This window comes from Scyliorhinus canicula, chromosome 20 (genome assembly GCF_902713615.1).
Source record: "Scyliorhinus canicula chromosome 20, sScyCan1.1, whole genome shotgun sequence".
NCBI lineage: Eukaryota > Metazoa > Chordata > Chondrichthyes > Carcharhiniformes > Scyliorhinidae > Scyliorhinus > Scyliorhinus canicula.
In genome coordinates this window covers 22,431,243-22,444,250 of record NC_052165.1, presented here as the reverse complement: position 1 = coordinate 22,444,250, position 13,008 = coordinate 22,431,243, and the positions used below count along the sequence as shown (strand labels likewise).

The window sequence follows — 13,008 nt, the reverse complement described above, 5'->3', positions numbered from 1 at the left end:
GTGTAGAGATCATCTGAGGACAGAACTAAACCTGGTTATAATCTGTCTTACATTCAAATCAGTCGCTCACATTCACTGACAAAACTTACAAACAATGCTAAAATAAAAGCAAATTACTGCGGATGCTGGAATCTGAAACAAAAACAGAAAAAAACTGAAAGCAAAGAGAAAAGATCTGGACAATCTCAGCAGGAATGACAGCATCTGCAGAGAGAGAAGTGAGCTAACGTTTCGAGTCTGAGTGACTCTTCGTCAGAACTTCTACTCATTCGGGAAAGGAGGAATTTAGCAGAATTAAAATTGATGAGATAATTTGAATGAATAAATAACCAATCTGAAAATTGGATTGGTGTCTGGTTGGGGCCAAGTGAGAGCTTTAAAGATGCATTACAGGTGGACATATCAAAATTCTCAAATGAAAGCAAAATACTATGGATGCTGGAAATCTGAAATAAAAACTCAGAAGGTCTGATCTGTGGACAGAGAAACGCAGTTGATGTTTTGAGTCCATTGACCCTTCTGCAGAAATGAAAAGAGATAGAAATGTGATAAATCTGGGGCTGGATTGTCCGCTCCCCGATGCCGAAATCACGTTTGGCGAGAGGGTGGGGAATCCCCGATGATGGCAAAATCAGGGGCGGCGCTGCTTTTGCGATGCTCCTCCCCCTGAGGCCGAGTTCCCGATGGTGTCAGACTGTCATGGTCTCAGCCATCGTGAACTTAGCGTGGTGGCTGAGGACTCAATCCGGTGCCACCAATTTTGGGGGAGGGCCGATCCGCGGGCAGGGGGGACTTCATTCGGGGCTGGGGGCACTGTGCGCAGATGGTCCAGGGCGTGCAAGTGGCCGAAGGAGGGCACTATTTTAGCAGTCCGGTTATTGGGCTAAGTCCGCCATGGAGCATGACACAGTCGCTGCAGGCCACCGCCGTGCACATGCGCAGCCGTGGACCCAGAAATGCTCAGGGCCATATCGGCAGCTAGAGCTGGGAGCTCTGTGCTGCCTCTTGCTAGCCCCCAGCAAAACGCCGAATCGGTGAGCATTTTGCGCCAGTGTGCCTGGAGTAAAACACCACCTTTCTCACTTCGGCGTGGGGATTACCCTCCCAACCGGAGAATCCAGCCCCATATACTTGGAGAGAGAGGTGGGGCGGAATGGAAAATCAGTAATCGGTTAGAGTTAAGGAGAGATTGGCAAAGGTGTCATGAATATGTGACAAATGGTGCAATTAGGGACTGAAGAGTGTTAATAGTTATATGTATTGTAGGAACACCCACAGTCCTCTTAGGAAGGGAGTTCCAGGATTTTGACCCAGGGACAGTGGAGGAACAGAGTGATATAGTTCCAAGTAAGGATGGCATGTGGCTTGGAGGGAAGTTGCAGATGTTACCCACACACCTGCTGCCCTTGTCCTTCAAGATAGTAGAGGTCGTGATTTTGGCAGATGATGTCAAAGGAACCTTGGTGAGTGCTGCCGTGCATCTTTTGATGGAAACACTGCAGCCACGGTGCATCTGTGGTGGAGAGAGTGAATATTGAAGATTGTGGATGGAGTGCTAATCGAGTGGGCTGCTTTGTCCGGCTCTTGAGTGTTGTGGGGACTGCAATTCACAATTTTAGCACAAGCCCCCAGATGTTAGGAAGGAGGAATTTGCAGGGTCGACAGGGCTGGGTTTGCAGTTGGCGTTTCCAGTGCCACCTTCGATGCCAGGTGGTTGGTCTGGTTTCATTCCTCTCAGACTTTGTAACCATTTGATACAACTGAGTGGCATTTAAGAGTAAATCAGATCAGGTAAAGACGGCAAATTTACTTCCCCAAAGGATATTTGTGTACCAGATGGCCTTTTTACAACAATGGGCAATGGCTTTGTGGTCACCATTACTGAGACCAGCTTTTAATTCCAAACTTTATTGATTGAATTTGAATCCCAGTGCTGCCAGGGAGGGAGTTGAACCATTGTCCCCAAAGCATTCCCCGCCCCTCGTCCCCCCTCGCCCCAGAACTGATGGTAACCAGAGGGGGAGAAAGTTAAAAAAATAAAAGGACAGACGCTTACCCATCATGTAATCATGTTGCCATCCCAATGCACCCTGATATTCACCTCGCCTCTAGAGAAGGCCATTCACAAAAAGGTAGTCCTTTAAAGTTGCAGATCAGATGCCCAGAAAAATGCTTGACGAGGAATTTATTTTATTTCTGGCTTACGGGACCTCGTAGTCTGCAGCCACTGCACTTCAGAAGTAAATCATTGGTTGTAAAGCGTGATGAGGTATTGTGAAAATGTGAAAGGTGCTTCATTCATACAAGCTGCTTTCTTCCTGCAGTGTCTCCTCCATAAATTTGTGCATCTCTATGCCCAGGCGACGAATATTTCACTTTCCAAGAATTGGTCTGTTGTTGCCTGTTGCCTTTGGGAGATATTTTCAAATATAAACAAGTTGAAGTACATATCTAATAATCTTTGTGTTATATCAACTATAATTTCAGTGAGCTTAACCTGTTTTCCAATAACTTTTAAAACAAGCCCCATAGCTCAACCTGCATTTGCTCGCAAATGCTTTTGTGTCTCTTTCTGTCTGATTTACAGAACAGAATTGGCCAGAGGACCTCTGAAAATCCGCTTGATGCATTATTCCAGGTTTCACAAGAATGTTTGGCAGAATGTTTCTCTTATTATAAAGAAACAATTTTTGAACAACACACGAGCATCGATAAAAATCACGGAAAAACATGCACAACATTCGGCAAGAACAGATAAAAAGATATACTGAGAGTGAGGTACGGTTCTTAACAGCGGAATCCCACAGCACAAAATGAAATCACCATAATGTCTATGGAATAATACAAGATCAGCAAACATTAAAAATGACTTCTTCTTCTGAGGCAGTCTCTCAGAGTCAAGAGTTACTTTCTTCCACATTAAAAATGAGTTCCAGTCTCCCCATATCTGTGTGGGTTTCACCCCCACAACCCAAGATGTGCAGGGTAAGTGGATTGGCAACGCTAAATTGCCCCTTCATTGGAAAAAAAATAATTGGGGAATCTAAATTTGTAAAAAGAAAAGGAGTTCCATGAGGGTCCCGACATTAGAACATAGAACATAGAACAGTACAGCACAGAACAGGCCCTTCGGCCCTCGATGTTGTGCCGAACAATGATCACCCCACTTAAACCCACGTAACCCGTATACCCGTAACCCAACAATCCCCCCATTAACCTTACACTACGGGCAATTTAGCATGGCCAATCCACCTAACCCGCACATCTTTGGACTGTGGGAGGAAACCGGAGCACCCGGAGGAAACCCACGCACACACGGGGAGGACGTGCAGACTCCACACAGACAGTGACCCAGCCGGGAATCGAACCTGGGACCCTGGAGCTGTGAAGCATTGATGCTAACCACCATGCTACCGTGAGGCCCTAGGTTTTATTTCATAGAATTTACAGTGCAGAAGGAGGCCATTTGGCCCATCGAGTCTGCACCGGCTCTTGGAAAGAGCACCCTACCCAAGATCAACACCTCCACCCTATCCCATAACCCAGTAACCCCACCCAACACTAAGGGCAATTTTGGACACTAAGGGCAATTTATCATGGCCAATCCACCTAACCTGCACATCTTTGGACTGTGGGAGGAAACCGGAGCACCCGGAGGAAACCCACGCACACACGGGGAGGATGTGCAGACTCCGCACAGACAGTGACCCAAGTCGGAATCGAACCTGGGACCCTGGAGCTGTGAAGCGATTGTGCTATCCACAATGCTACCGTGCTGCCCTAACCTGTTTCAAACCTTCATTTTAAGGGGTGGAAAATGCCAGTGTGTGAGTTCTTTTAAGGTGGGGTGGCCATGGCACACCAACTACCTGATAGACTTTACAGACAAGGCTTTGGTCCAGTGGCAAAGGGGTCTAAGACTACTGGAGATCACACTCCACTGCATTGCTGGCTGGTCAGCGTCGGAAAGAGAAAGATAGGTTTGCATCAGCAAGACTCTGATGTGTTTACTTTTAGATTGGAACAGGCACAGAATCGCAATACAAACTGTTTTAAGGCGAAAACGGTAAATTTTAATGCAGCAGCTAAAAGGACTATACAAAGACAAGATGGTTGCCTGCACCCGCAATGGAGCCCACTGGCACCAACCCCAGCAGAGAGTGATACCTATCATGGCATGACCTCTTTCCTTATCTCCCTCAAATTCTCATCTTGTGCTGACTATCATGCCCAAGAAAAGCAACCAAGGTGAGTACTGGTAAACACCATCCACACAACAAATTGCACGCACAAGTGAACATAAGTGGCTGAAAAGGGCATCGTCATAAATATAAGAAATAAAAATGGCTTTGCTAAAGGCAACTAAAATACGGGCGTGGAGCCAATAGCAGAGCCAGTGCAGAAGGAAGGTTCCTTGTAACATTTGGCTTTCTTAACTCAATAAGTTGTGCTGTGGAGCTGGGAACCACCAAATTTACAAATATTGCACCAGCTGTCATTAATAGAGGTTACCAAGAAGCATTGACGGATCTGTGACTTGTTATGATTAGCGTGAAGGTATCCAGATCACCAACAGTAACTAAGGCAATTGTTGGGATGCACTCCAATGGAGACTTATACTTATGACTGTGGACGATTGATCTGACAGAGTTGATGTTGGATCTCAATAACCTTGTTGTCGGACAGGAGAATCTGCTCATTGGTGAATTTGTCTCTCTGTGTCTAGAATTGTCTAGTCGAAAGGCTCTGAGTACAAAGGTGAGAGTTGAATCATATGGTGGCAATGGGCAGGGATAAAGATGTGATAGGGCCTCCATGTGGTCCGTGGTATGAGAGCTCATCCTCCAATTCCTACACTGCCTTCTCTGTCACCAGGTCCTTACGGGAGTCTTTTGATCTCTCAAGCTCAGTGGTGATGCAGTGTTCTTGAAACAGCCTGTTTCCCAACAGGTTGGAAAAACTGAGCAGATGATTAAGTACATGAAAAGAAAAGAAAATTTAAAAAAATACATAATAGGGCAACACAAGGTACACAATGTAACTACGTAAGCACCGGCATCGGGTGAAGCATACAGGGGTGTAGTATTAATCAGGTCAGTCCATAAGCGGTCGTTTAGGAGTCTGGTAACAGCGGGGAAGAAGCTGTTTTGAGTCTGTTTGTGTGTGTTCTCAGACTTTTGTATCTCCTGCCCGATGGAAGAATTTGGAAGAGTGAGTAAGCCGGGTGGGAGGGGTCTTTGATTATGCTGCCCGCTTTCCCCAGGCAGCGGGAGGTGTAGATGGAGTCAGTGGATGGGAGGCAGGTTCGTGTGATGGACTGGGCAGTATTCACGACTCTCTGAAGTTCCTTGCGGTCCTGGGGCCATACAGCTTGAAGCCCAATGCACAGCAGGAGGAGAGCAACCCTCAAGGTGTTGTGTTTTTCACTGGTAAAAGAGAGAAGTAAAGGGAGGAGATGAGGGTTCCTAGATGGGAGGGTCATGAGACATGAACAGTGATTTCAGATGACCAAACAAGGCCTAAGTGGGTGACTGCTGTCAGCTGTCAAAATGAAGGCTTTCCAGTAAATCATATTTGATGAGCATAAAATTCTAAGAAAGTGAGATCAAAATGTCCCCATAAAGGGGAAGAGAGAAAAATTACTGAATTAACCTGAATAAAAGGTTTCCACAGTACTGGGAGATTAGATGTACTCTGCAATTATAGTGAACCAGTGTTGGAAAAGTTTGGCAAGAATCAAACAATACCGTTCAAAGAAATGAGAAAGGGGCTGTTAATTTGCAATAAATCAAAATGAATCAGGATGCCAAATGAAACATTTGAAGTTTATTTGCCCAATAAAGCTCCGTCCTAACAGCATGTAAGTCATTTCAAGATTTAGAACCACGGCTCAATCAGTGGCAACAAAATTGCAAACAAATAGAAAAAGATCAATAACAAGTGTCGACCGGAATGATGAACTAGTGCTCTGCCGGAAAATCCATTTTATTTCTCCTAGTCCCTACACAAGCTGCATGACAATATCAATCCCAGGCAAGTACCCAAAGGCCCATTTATTATATCCAGATTTTAAGTATTTGAGGTAAATTGAATGTCACCTTGAGAAATACTGGAAGGGCAGGGAAAAAACAATAGTCACAAGAGAAACAATAGCTGTGCAAAGGGATTGGATGCTGAGCAAGTGCACAAGCATAGTACAGAACAAAGGCATGCTTTAATTTTATTTTAGGCAATAGTTGCCTGCCCACATATGGATCCAGCTTGAGTCTCTACGGTGCCCATGGCATTTTATGCTGCAAAATACCTTAAAACTAATTTGTTAACAAACCACCAAAAACAATTTCTGTGTGCAACCTGTTTTTGGTCATGCAATCTCTATATTCAGCCTTCATTTTATCAGCGCCAGATTTGGTTATTTGATGGCAAATTTCTGAGCTTGTAAAATATACTGCAAAAAAAGATTTTAAATAAATAGAAATCAAATAGGTGAGAAATCACAACAGGCCTCCAAGACGATATTGTTCTGTTAATGACATAAATTCTGGAAAACCGTGTATTCATTGCATACCATGTAGTGTTGCAGGGTACGGTGGCGTGCGCCTGTAATCCGGCGACACGGAGGCTGAGGCTATCGGATGGGTGGCACGGTGGCACAGTGGTTAGCACTGTTCCTTCACAGCGCCAGGGTCCGAGGTTCAATTCCCGGCTTGGGTCATTGTCTGTGCGGAGTCTGCACGTTCTCCCTGTGTCTGCGTGGGTTTCCTCCGGGTGCTCCGGTTTCCTCCCACAAGTCACAAAAGGCGTGATGTTGGGTGAATTGGACGTTCTGAATTCTCCCTCTGTGTACCCGATCAGGCGCCGGAGTGTGGCAACCTGGGGATTTTCACAGTAACATTATTGCAGTGTTAATGTGAGCCGATTTGTGACAATAAAAAAGATTATTATTATCTGATGCACAACAATCGATGTAATGGGTGGCAGAAGGAAAGAGAATAAAGAATAAAGAATCAGGACCAACTATTGCTCACAAACAGTCATCTGGACTGGCTGGGCTGATGCCCATTTCTGTGGCAATTTAAATAGAAGTAATCCAGGTAACAAATTTGAACAAAAAAAATTAAAGGCACACCCAATTTTATATGTGTAAAACCAGTTTTGATTCACTATCAGAAGCATGAAGACAAATTAACCGACATGTAAGCATGTCATAAGGGCAGCAGTAGTGATGACGACTGCGGTAATGCTATGTTATCACTTCACTACACTAGTAAGATTTTATACATTCTCAACAACAAAGGCTGGATTAATGTCACTTCATCCCCTATAAGAAGCTTCAGAATCAATTTCAATCCTAATCAGCAGTTGAAAGCATAGATTAGCAAAGCAATGAATGTAATTAACCTTTGGGTACTGAATTTTCCTTTGCACCCCTGTAAGAAACAAATAATATTTTAGATTTATTTTTATTTTGATCACCAGAACGGTATTTCATTAACGAATAAGTATTGTAAGGCAATCTATCCTGAATCTCCCATTAGTGTCTATGAAGAAATAGAACATACCATGCATTCTCATTTTTTTTTAACTGTTATTGTCCATTTGAGATTTGTAGTCTGATTGTCTTAATGTGACTTTAACAGGTAGCTTAATTAAAAAATGAAACATATGATAGATTAGTTTAATAAATAGCGGTTAAGTGAAAGTTATAATGGTGTGTGCTATCCCTCCCTGCCTTTAAAATTATGCATGCTCTCAAGGTTATGCCAGTCGCCCAATTTGTCAGCTTGGTTCTTTACTTAAGTGTGGGAAACATTCGGAATTATTGAAAAAATATACTAGATTTTCCATTTCTTAAAGAGTGAAGATACCTGTTCAGATGTTGGAAGGGAGAACAAATAGTGACATACCGGCTGGTTTCTAATTCCTGAAGAGAGCAAATTTAGCATTCAGAGACGATTATATTCAATGACGTGGTTTCAGTGTGATTCTGCAATTAAGAAGCTACGGACTGTGTATAAAGAATAGCAGATTAGGCCATGGAGTACTACTTAAAGTGGCTAATTTGCTGTTATCAATCATCCACCTACACTGAAAGTAATCACACAAGTATGAACTCCGGGAGCATATTAGGCCAAAAATGTCAGAGGACTAAACGATGACCGAAGTAAATGAATTGATTTAATTAATATTTTCAGTGAGTCACCACAATTTCCAATGTGTATATGAATCATTTTCAGTAAACCTGATAATTAGTACAGAGAATATCTTATCCTGAACAGTTCAAGGGCTATTTAATTCCTCTGATTAACTTAGTGGCATTCCAGTTCTGGCCATATTTAAGCACTGCTGAGTGTACCTGAATAGTTTGATTCATTGGCAGCATGGTAGCACACGTGGCTAGCACTGTGGCTTCACAGCGCCAGGGTCCCAGGTTTGATTCCCCGGTGGGTCACTGGCTGTGAACGTTCTCCCTGTATCTGGTGGGTTTCCTCCGGGTGCTCCGGATTCCTCCCACAGCCCAAAGACGTGCAGGTTAGGTGGATTGGCCATGCTAAATAGCCCTTAGTGTCCAAAAAGGTTAGGAGGGGTTATAGGGTTATGGGGATAGGGTGGAAGTGAGGGCTTAAGTGGGTCGGTGCAGACTCAATGGGCCGAATGGCCTCCTACTGCACTGTATGTTCTATGTTCTAATGGTCTCACCGTGCTTAGTAACACACAAGGCAGTTAAAGCATAACCCACTTCCATCAATAGTTTGTGCTCTTTCCAAGCCTCGTGTTTTCTTGGAACAAGCCATCAGTCTGTGACCAGAGGGGCGCACTCTGCAACAAGCATGGTTGACCAGGAGACCCTCCCAATCTTACCACCTGCCGTTGGCATATCAGATGGATTTAGAGGCTCATCGTTTTTTAATTTACATTTTTTTTAAATTAAGGGGTAATTTAGCATGGCCAATCCACCTACCCTGCACATCTTTTGGGTTGTGGGAGTGAGACACACGCAGACACGGGGAGAATGTGCTAACTCCACACGGACAATGACACGGGGCCGGGATAGAACCAGGGTCCTCGGTGCCATGAGGCAGCAGTGCTAACTACTGCAGGCTGATAATTAACCTGGTTAGCCACGTTAAGAACTCCGTGGCCATCAAGTCTTGGAGTGGGGCTCAAACCCTGTGCTTCTGGCCCAGAGGTAGGGACTCTACCCACCCAGTCATAAGACCACTGAATACCTGAATACAAGGCACCAAAGTCTACTGCCCTTAAATGAGCGTCTACTAATGGTGCTTTGTGTTTTAAAATCATCGAATCCTTTCAGGGCAAGCAATGCTGACACTCATTTAGAATACAAGAGCAAGACTTTTTCTGGTAAAATCTAGACTCAAATTGATTTCCCACTGGGCCGTGGACCAGATGAGTGATGAAGAATTGCAGCAAATAGCTTCAGATAGCTATTTTCCAACACGGTCCCACTGCAGCTTAAAGGATGAATTGGAAATCCTTCACCAAACTTCCATCAATAGTATGATGAAGGATTCTTCTGCACTGTAGTCATTGACCTGAGAAAAATAAACTTTCTAATCATGCTTCATGTACTTTGTTTCAATACACAGAGATTAGAAGAAACAACCAATTTTATTACTTGGCCTAAATGAGGTTCAGTAGGTGAAAAGGAGTAGGCGTTGCTTGCAGTTTATTTGATGTAGGTAAGTGAGCATTTGATCCACAGTATGTCTGTAATAAAACTGAAAAGGGGTGAACCTTAATTTTACAGCTAACATTCAAATGAATAATTCTCAGTTCACGGCTAGTTTTTTAACAGTAGCTGCCAAAATTAATCAACACAAATGATAAAAAGTTCCATTGCTTGGACAAAAATATCTCATTTAGTAGTTTGCAAACTGATGGATGAGCAAGAGCTGGGATCATGAATGGTAATTTGATACGGGTAAGAGAATATTGTGGGAATCTGACTAAGTTGACTGTGACAGGGAAGTTGAATCTTCTGTTTGTGAAAGACAAGAACAATGATGGCTTTAAATGCAGCACTCTGTGATCTAGACTGTCTTCACATTTTTTGTATAATTTTATTCATTTACATAATTTATAATTCAGAAAGTATTTTAAGGTTGTTTTTGCCTTATACTTATATAAAATGAATCCCTGCCAAAACTACCCATTCACTGACTTGTCTGAATGTTATTTATTTTTAATGTGATATTATGATCCATTGACTATTTTCAACCAGCATGTCTGTCTGCCTATCTATCTATCTATCTATCTATCTATCTATCTATCTATCTATCTATCTAGCTGTCTGTCTGTCTGTCTGTCTATCTATCTATCTGTCTGCCTATCTATCTATCTATCTATCTATCTATGTATCTATCTATCTATGTATCTATCTATCTATTTGCCTATCTATCTGTCTATCCATCCATCCATCTATCTATCTATCTATCTATCTATCTATCCATCCATCTATCTATCTATCTACCTATCTATTTGCCTATCTATCTATCTATCTATCTATCTATCTACTCAGGTAAATAGACACTATGGCGCAAAATTGGATAGCCCCTGGAAATGAGCATGAGGATTACATTGCACAGTTAACCCCTGTCCGTTCAAAGTATTGCAGCCAGCAGCAGCTTTTTGTGCTGCCTGCTAATTATGATGGTGGTGGTGTGCAGCCAGCACTGAATGCGCTCTTGAGTGTCTGCACACCTCAGCAGGGAGCCACAATCTGTGCCAGGCTAACACACTTAAAGCTAGCCGACACCACTTAAAGCGAGACTGTACGTCTTAAAAGGTGAGATGCACAATGCATAAAACAAAGGTGGGAAGTGGTAGAAGAGAGGTTAGTGAGCAGGAAGTACCTTGAAAAACAGTCCTGGAAATGTTCCCCATGCTTTCCCCATGCACCGTTGGAGGCTTTAATTCGAAGGTGCACAGGAGAGCAGTCCTTTTTCCTCTGGGTGACAGGAGACACTGTTACTCAGAAAGTAATGGGAGCAAGTACCCATCTCATACAATGCAAACAGTGTAGTCCTTGTACAATTTTAGGGTTTGGAGGTATAAAACCATTTGAATTAAAAGTTCTATGTTCCAATTCTTAATTTCTAACACTAGGGCCCTCAGATGTCCTGACCCCACAGAGGAGACGGTGCTGGCAATCAATGGTTTGGCCACAAGTGAGGACAGGGCCAGTGACAGGTGTAAAACTGTTAGGGTTGACAGTATATCTGTCCCTAATTCACTGTTGCACATTTAGATTTAGATTTATTGTCACATGTACCGAGGTACAGTGAAAATTATTGTGCTGCTACCGTCCAGGCAGATTGTTCCATACATGAAAAACATAGGACATACGATAAATACATAATGTAAATACATGGACAGAGACATCGGATGAAGCATACTGAATGTAGAACTACAGCAGTACAGAAGGTGTGTAGAGAGATCAGTTTAGTCCATAAGAGGGCCATTCAAGAGTATGGTAACAGGAAAAAAGCTGTTTTTGAATCTGTTGGTGCATGTTCTCAGGCTTGTGTATCTTCTGCCTGGTGGAAGAAGTTGGAAGAGAGAGAACAACCTGGGCGGGAGGGGTCTTTGATTATGGTGCACGCTTTCCCAAGGCAGCGGTGGGAGGTGTAGATGGAGCCAATGGATTGGAGGCAGGTTCCCTAACTAAAGGAACCACCCACGGAGGTCCACTGACTAAAGGGGCCCCTCACAGGTACCCCCTGACTAAAGGAACCCCCCTCTATGGAGGTCCTAACTAAAGGGACCTCCCACAGAGGCCCCCTGACTAAAGGGACCTCCACTTCGAGTCACTGATTCATGGGGGGAGATGAATGAATCAAGTGATTTATGGAAGCTGTCAATCACAGCCCACTATTAGAAAGTTAGGAATGGCTTGCAGCGAATGTATGTGAGGGTCTAAGATGCAGGTTAAAGCTATTCTCAATCCAGGAATGGACACGTGGAGCTTCAAGGTCAATGTTGCACCAGTAATTTTTGTTCACTGCCCCTGTCTGGACTGCTCTGGAGGTCCCAGCTCCTGGCATTTTTTCTGGGAGGCTGGGGTTCTGTGGGACGGGGGTTCCTATAGTCAGGAGGCTTTATGGGAGATCCATTTAGTTAGAGGGTCCATAGGGGTTCCTTCTATTCAGGGGATCTCTGTGGGGGTTCCTTTAGTTAGGGGATCCCCGGTGGGAGGGGTGGGGGGGGGGGGAAATTTCCCTATTACCGATACACCTGGGGGGACTTTCCTATTGCAGGTGTCCCTGGGGGGGGCAAAGGGGGATCTGGTAGAGGGAGGGGGGGGGGTGTATGCAGATTGTGCACTGTGGGGGAGGAGGGGTGGCCCTCAGATGGACTTTAGGAGCAATTCCCTTGAGGACATGCCCCCTTGGCCCACCATGAGGTTCCACCACGTCAGGCTTACATTTGCTGAGGCCATCAGTAATCCTCGCCCACGCGATTCCCGGCCCTGGAGAGCAGAGAATAACGGAGAGCCGGTTCATTTAAGCCCATTTGCATTCAATTACATCCTCCCACTGGTGTGCAGTCATGAACCTTGATTCCGTAGCCAGCAGTGGGTCGGAACACATATTCGGATCGGCACCTGGCTAACGATCCCGATATTTCCCCAACCCCTGATTCTGCATCCCATTGGGAAATGTGTTACGGGTGTCCTGGTATGGAGAATACAGCTCACAATCTTTTATCCGACAAAATCTTAATTTACAATCCTTTTTTCTTACAGGCAGAAATCATTCTTTGCTACCATTGTTAAACTCCAATGGTAACTATGTAATAAGAACTAGGAAGCAAGTCTTGACGTCTTTGACTCCAAGATTTTTGTGTTCAGAAATCACTTGTCTAGCACAAAACAGTGCAACCTGTATCCCCGTTCTATATTGGTGCAGTCTATTAAACAATAACTTCAATCTAATAAACAATTTAAACCCCAGTTCAAACTTAAGCATTCGGGAACATTAACTC

General features: G+C 44.0%; 1 protein-coding gene across 8 annotated transcripts in view; it reads left to right on the top strand.

Moving 5' to 3' along the window:
- The window catches only part of mgat4c (mgat4 family member C), a 432,470-nt gene that overhangs the window by 249,931 nt on the left and 169,531 nt on the right, over positions 1 to 13,008 (top strand). For 6 of the 8 annotated variants that reach the window (XM_038780733.1, XM_038780721.1, XM_038780730.1 and 3 more), the window contains one exon: positions 9,612 to 9,704. The exons of 1 other annotated variant lie outside the window; for it this stretch is intronic. The gene's annotated coding sequence lies outside the window, so the exon portion shown is untranslated. The remainder of the gene's footprint in view (positions 1 to 9,611; positions 9,705 to 13,008) is intronic. One more of the 8 variants, XM_038780729.1, reaches the window with a different exon arrangement.